Source organism: Aotus nancymaae, unplaced genomic scaffold (genome assembly GCF_030222135.1).
Source record: "Aotus nancymaae isolate 86718 unplaced genomic scaffold, 86718_ANA_hifiasm-v0.15.2.pri h1tg000012l, whole genome shotgun sequence".
NCBI lineage: Eukaryota > Metazoa > Chordata > Mammalia > Primates > Aotidae > Aotus > Aotus nancymaae.
In genome coordinates this window covers 27,042,258-27,049,070 of record NW_026988423.1, presented here as the reverse complement: position 1 = coordinate 27,049,070, position 6,813 = coordinate 27,042,258, and the positions used below count along the sequence as shown (strand labels likewise).

At 39.1% G+C, this 6,813-nt stretch overlaps 1 pseudogene; it reads left to right on the top strand.

Annotated features, from left to right (window-relative positions):
- Positions 1-4,420: 4,420 nt before the first annotated feature.
- LOC105729705 (thioredoxin-dependent peroxide reductase, mitochondrial-like) lies at positions 4,421-5,187 on the top strand (annotated as a pseudogene).
- Positions 5,188-6,813: the final 1,626 nt, after the last annotated feature.

The window sequence follows — 6,813 nt, the reverse complement described above, 5'->3', positions numbered from 1 at the left end:
AGCGGATTTTGTCTTTCATTAGGTAATAATGTATAAAAATGAGTAAGTAACCTTGGAAAAATTGATAGATAGTAGATTTTTTCTTCTCATTCATGATATTCAAGTAGAAGCTAGCAGAGCAATTTAGTGAGGTACCACAGTAGGGATTTAAGCAGTCAATGAAGGGTTAGACTTAACATCCTGTAACATCCCAATAAACTGCAATATTCCATAATTTTTGACTTATGTTCAACATACTTATAAAACAAAACAAAACAAAACAAAATATATATATATATATTTTGAGACAGAGTTTCGCTCTGTCGCCAGGCGCCAGGTTGGAGTGCAGTGGCATGATCTCGGCTCATTGCAACTCCGCCTCCTGGGTTCAAGCAATTCTCCTGCTTCAGCCTCATGAGTAGCAGGGGCTACAGGCATGCGCCACCACGCCCAGCTAATTTTTGTATTTTCAGTAGAGACGGGGTTTCACCATGTTGGCCAGGATAGTCTCGATCTCATGAGCTTGTGATCTACCTGCCTCGGCTTACCAAAGTGCTGGCATTACAGGTGTGAGCCACTGTGCCCAGCCAAAACAAATATATTTTAATTGTTTCAAATCTGTTATGGGGCATAACATAACATACGTTATGCTAGTAGATGTTTTAAAGAGGAAGATGTTTTAAAGAGGAAATAGCACAAAGATCTACAGGTAGAAAATCTGTTCTGGATAAAATAATATCGATTTCAGTGAGCTTTGGAAAAATAGAAACCTTTTTGAGTCAGACCTCTCCGCCTCTCTGTTCTAATGTCCGTGTACATTGTAATAGCTGGACCAAAAGAAAGAGTTAAGACCCATGGTTGAGATGCTTAATGAGCAATTACAATTCTGCTCTGCTGACATCTGCATGCCAAATATCAATGTATTTAGTTTATCGAAAGGATTTAACAGATAAGAAAATGATTAATCATTTGAATGTCTATGAATATGTTGAGGGCTTTGAAATGTGTTGATTTTTGGATCTATTTAACATAATTCAACCCTTAGTATTGTGACCCTCAAATCGCAAATCCTTTGGTCCTGCTTTCCAGCAGGCTACCATTTAGAAAGAAGGCAGCATTAGGCAAATCAAGTGAAAGTTTTATTTCACAGGAAAGAGATTGGTCTTCTCTTTATCTACCAGGACAAACTTTGCTTCGGAAGCTGAAACTCAAGAAAAAATGTACCTTTTCATTTTGTGGCCATTAAGCTTGTGAGAAAACGTTATTCTGCTTTTTGTTTGTTTGTTTGTTTTCATTGTTATTGTTTTGAGACAAGATCTTGCTCCGTTGCTCAGGCTGTAGTGCAGTGGGACAATCATAGCTCACTATAAGCTCAATCCCTGGACTCAAGCAATCCTCCCACTCCTGCCTCTAGACTAATTAGGACTACAGGTATATGCCACCATGACTGGCTAATATTTAAATTTAAATTTTTATGGAGACAAAGTTTTGCCATATTGTCCAGGCTGGTCCTGAACTGCTAGCCTCAAGATATTCTCCTGCCTCAGCTGGCCTCCCGAAGTGCTGAGATTACAGGAAGAAACTTTATTATCTTGATGCCTGGGAAGCTTGTTTTTCTACCAGTCTTTAAGAAAGATTATTCCGTTTCCCTCACAGTAGGATGAGCGTGTGCTTTTATACCTTCCTTGCATAAAAAACAGTGTTTGCATGTGCAGACTCTTTGAGGGGAGCGATAGTGCCTGATACCGAACAATGAATTTGATGTAGTGGAAAGGACACTGAATTTGGACTTAGATACCTGCATTTTAACTCTAGTTTCTGACTACTGTCATTTGGAGCTCTGTCCACAACCAAAAAATGAAATCATTATGCAAAACATTCTCTAAGCTCCCTACTGTTCTAATATTCCCTTTGTTCTGAAATTCTAGATGATACCTCCTTAGTGCCTACTACAGTGCTGGTTCATTGGGTTTGACCAACTTAAATGAAGAAAGTGACCTAGAGCTAAGGCTTTAAGTTCAAATCCAGGATTCTCAACTACGTTTTACCCAAAGAACACTTGTCAGAAATAATAATGCATTTACCCTGGATTTACCCTGGGTTCCCTTTTGTGGGCACCCACTCTCCTCCGATATAAGGGCTGCTTACTAATGATTGTTAAAGATAGGCATAGCATTCTGTTCATAAAATTACCTCCAAATATCTCCCTTTCACCAATACCTTCCTACTCTAGTTTTTCCTACAGAATACCATAAATTTAATTTTTCACTGATTTCCTTTCATTCACCTGTGAGTTCTTCATTGGTTATAGAATAAAATCAGATCTAAAACCAGAAAAACCATTTGACCCAGCAATCCTATTACTGAGTATATACCCAAAGGATTAGAAATCATTCTACTATAATGACACATGGGCATATATGTTTTTTGCAGCACTATTTACAATAGCAAAGACTTGGAACCAACCCAAATGCCCATCAATGATAGGCTGGATAAAGAAAATGTGGCATATATACATATATATATACACCATGGAATACTATGCAGTACACCATGGAATACTATGCAGGCATAAAAAAGAATCAGCTCATGAATGAGTTCATGTCCTTTGCAGGGACATAGATGAAGCTGGAAGCCATTATTCTCAGCAAACTAGCACAGGAACAGAAAACCAAACACTGCATGTTCTTACTTATAAGTGGGAGTTGAACAATGAGAACACATGGACACAGGGAGGGGAACATCACACACCAGGGCCTGTTGGGGGGTGGGGGGCAAGGGGAGGGAGAGCATTAGGACAAATACCTAATGCATGAGGGGCTTAAGGCCTAGATGATGGATTGATGGGTGCAGCAAATCACCATGGTACATGTATACCTATGTAACAAACCTGCATGTTTTGCACATGTATTTCAGAACTTAAAGTAAAATTTAAAAAAATGGCAAAAATGGTAAATCTTATGTATTTGTTTCATCACAATAAAATAAAATCTTATGTATCTATTTTACCACAACAACAAAGATTGAGAACAAAAAAAGGAACTCTCAAAAAAAAAAAAAAATTAAATCTACATTTCTATATATGCTTGGAGTCTTGAATAAGACTCCATACTTTGGCCTCAGTATGTGATATGGTTTGGCTGTGTCCCCACCTAAATCTCACCTTGTACTGCAGTAATCCCCATGTGTCAAGGGTGGAGCTAGGTGGAGATAATTGAATCATGGAGGTGGTTTCCCTCATACTATTCTCCTGTTAGTGAATGAGTCTCATGAGATCTGCTAGCTTTTTTCATTGTTGTTGTTTTGAGATGGAGTTTGGCTCTTGTTGCCCAGGCTGGAGTGCAAAGGCACTATCTTGGCTCACTGCAAACTCTGCTTCCTGGGTTCAAGCGATTCTCCTGCCTTAGCCTCCCAAGTAGCTGAGATTACAGGCACGCATCACCACCCTTGGCTAGTTTTGTATTTTTAGTGGAGATGGGGTTTCTTCATGTTGGTCAGGCTGGTCTCGAACTTCCAATCTCAGGTGATCCTCCCGCCTCGGCCTCCCAAAGTGCTGGGATTACATGCATGAGCCACCACACCTGGTCAAGATCTGATAGTTTTATAAATGGGAGTTCTCTGCATAAAGTCTCTTGCCTGCTGCCATGTAAGCAATCTGTTTTCTCTTCCTTCGTCTTCTGCCATGATTGTGAGGCCTGCCCAGCTGTGCAGAACTGTTTTATACCCAGTTTCTGGTGTGTCTTTATTAGCAGCGTGACAACAGGCTCATACAGTATGCCTTTCAGATTTATCACTGAACATATGCTATACATGAAACCTCTGTTCCAAGCAGACTGAGAACTTCATTATTGCTCTAGGATGGGGAGATGGGGTGCTTTCCTATCTGGGTGCCTTTGTTCATACTAGTTTCCCTTCTCAGACATTCCCTTTCTTATTCCTTTCTGCAATAGGAATTGTTCTCATTTTTTTTAGTCTGCTAAAATCCATTCATTTCTCTCCCTGTCCCTGATTCCCGCAGCCCACCTGACAGCTCTTAATCACTATGTAGGTACTATGACTAATCACCATCAACATTCAGGTCTGGCTGTGCTTTGGCTAATACATTTGGCACTTACCACAAAGGGCCTAACAGTGTTAGGGTGCATTTTTCTTGCTTTTCCATCTAGATTAAAACCTTAAAAGCAAGGACAGAGTCTTACCCATATGTGGATCCTCATTGATTACCAGTCTATTCCCATATTCTCTTGTTCAAACCATCAGTAAGATATTGATGATATCATTTAATAGTGATTTATATTTCTGTCTTTGCAGGCAAGCTATGAATTTCTTGATTTAAAATACTGTCTTTGTTTCTCTAGTGGCCAGCTCAGTGGCTGGCATATGATAGACACTCAATAAATGTTTGGTGGAAGAATGAATGCAGGCAGGGTGTGCACTGAAGATGGCAGCTGCTGTGAGAAGGTTGTTCCGAGCATCCATTGCCCAACATGTGAGTGCCATTCCTTGGGGCATTTCTGCCACTGCAGCCCTCAGGCCTGATGCATCTGGAAGAATGAGCTTGACAAACATATTGTGCTCTGGTTCCCATCAAGCAAAATTCTTCAGCACCAGTTCCTCATACCATACACCTGCTGTCACCCAGCATACGTCCTATTTTAAAGGTACAGCCGTTGTCAATAGAGAGTTCAAAGACCTAAGCCTTGATGACTTGGAGGAAATATTTGGTGCTTTTCTTCTATCCTTTGGATTTCACCTTTGTGTGTCCTACAGAAATTGTTGCTTTTAGTGATGAAGCTAAGGAATTTCACAATGTGAACTGAGAAGTTGTTGCAGTCTCAGTGGATTCCCACTTTAGCCATCTTGCCTGGATAAATACACCAAGAAAAAATGGTGGTTTGGGCCACATGAACATCACACTCTTGTCAGATTTAACTAAGCAAATTTTCTGAGACTACGGTGTGCTGTTAGAAGGTCCTGGTCTTACACTAAGAGGTCTCTTCTTAATTGACCCCAGTGGAGTCATCAAGCACTTAAGTGTCAATAATCTCCCAGTGGGCCGAAGCATGAAAGAAACCCTCTGCTTGATGAAGGCACTCCAGTATATAGAAACCTATGGAGAAGTCTGCCCAGCAAACGGGACACTGGATTCTCCTGCAATCAAGCCAAATCCAGCTGCTTCCAGAGTATTTTTAGAAGGTAAATCAGTAGCTCACCCAAGTGTATCTGCACCTTTTCACCCCAAAGAAGAACCAGAGTTGAAATCTGCTTTTATCATTTTAGAGATGGTTATTTGTAGAAGGCAAGGAACCAATTATGCTTGTATTCATAAATACTACTACTCTAAATGTTTCGTTTTGTAATACTGGCTAAGACCTTTTAAACATGGTTAGTTGCTAGTATAAGGAATCCTTTATTGGTAACATCTTGGTGGTTCACTAGCTAGTTTCTACAGAACATAATTTGCCTCTATAGAAGGCGATTCTTAGATCATGTCTTCAATGGAAACACTCTTCTGTCTTAGCCTTACTTGAATCTTACCTATAACAAAGTAGAGCAACATGCATTGAAAGCTTCTGATCAAGGGTACTGAAATTTCCATCTTGAATGTCTTTGGGTTAAACTGAATTTTCTTTTAAGCTAACAAAGATCACAATTTTCAGTTATTATCAGGCCTCTAACTCCTGCAATGAATGTTTATGTGATTGAAGCAAATGTAAATCATATTATTTTAAAAAGTGGCAGAATAACTTAACTGATCATGCATCAAACCTCATCCCTGAAATTTATAGTTTACATAGTCATTTTACTTATTTAATTCATTAGCTAACTTTGTGTACTTATAGTTCTAGATATTGATTAGTGTAATTGATTATAAAGGATATTTATTGAATCCAGGGATTGCATTTTGAAATCATAATTGTTTTCTCTGCCGAAGTGTGCAATGTAAAATATATAATACAAATAAACACATTTTAAAATAAAAAAGAACGATGCAGTCAGATTCAACTTTGCCAGGGAGAACTGACTCTGTAAGAAATTGATAAATTGAACTGCTTTATGATCAGTCTAAAACATAGGTGATTGCCTCTGAAAATGGGATGCATCTTTTCTTTGTTTCTTGGCATTTTGCCTATTAGGAATGGAACTTGAGCAGATTAAATGGAACTCAGTCTTGAATCTACAAATGACACCAAGCCTGAAATGATGCTGAGGTTGGAAGCGATTTAGTTCACTTAAATTTTATTTGGGAGATAATGTTTTCCTTCTGGGAAAAGAAATGCTAATGAAAAAATCGCCTCTGACTACAACTCCGAAGTAATAGGAATCTGGCCAGAAATATGATCTTATGAAAACTCTCCAAGCAAAGCATCTTATACCCATGTCTACAGCTCTGGATTGACATTCTAATGTTTGTCTTTCTCTGGTTTCCAGAGATCAGGGGAGAAAGGCGCCCGGGTAACAAGTCAAATAGGTCTATTATGGGATGTCATGCTCACTGGGCATAAGTGCTGTCTCCTAAGACATTTATAGCATTTATTACTTAGCCTAACTTTAATAACACATGGACAAGCCTGGGGCAATTTGCAAAGGATCTGAAAGTTTTTTGTTATGAATGTCTGTATTATAAAATTAGTGAGTCTCAGAATTGGACTGGATTAAAAAAATGATCTCATCAAAGGGGCCTCAGATTAACTGGAGAAGAGCGGTTTTCAATATCCCTGCCATCCTAAATGGTCATGGGTACTGTAGGGGCATTTATAAGGATACATTGGCAGATGGTGATTGTTAAGTTGTTAGTTAAAACATGGGCAAAAATGGTAAATACTGACTCTA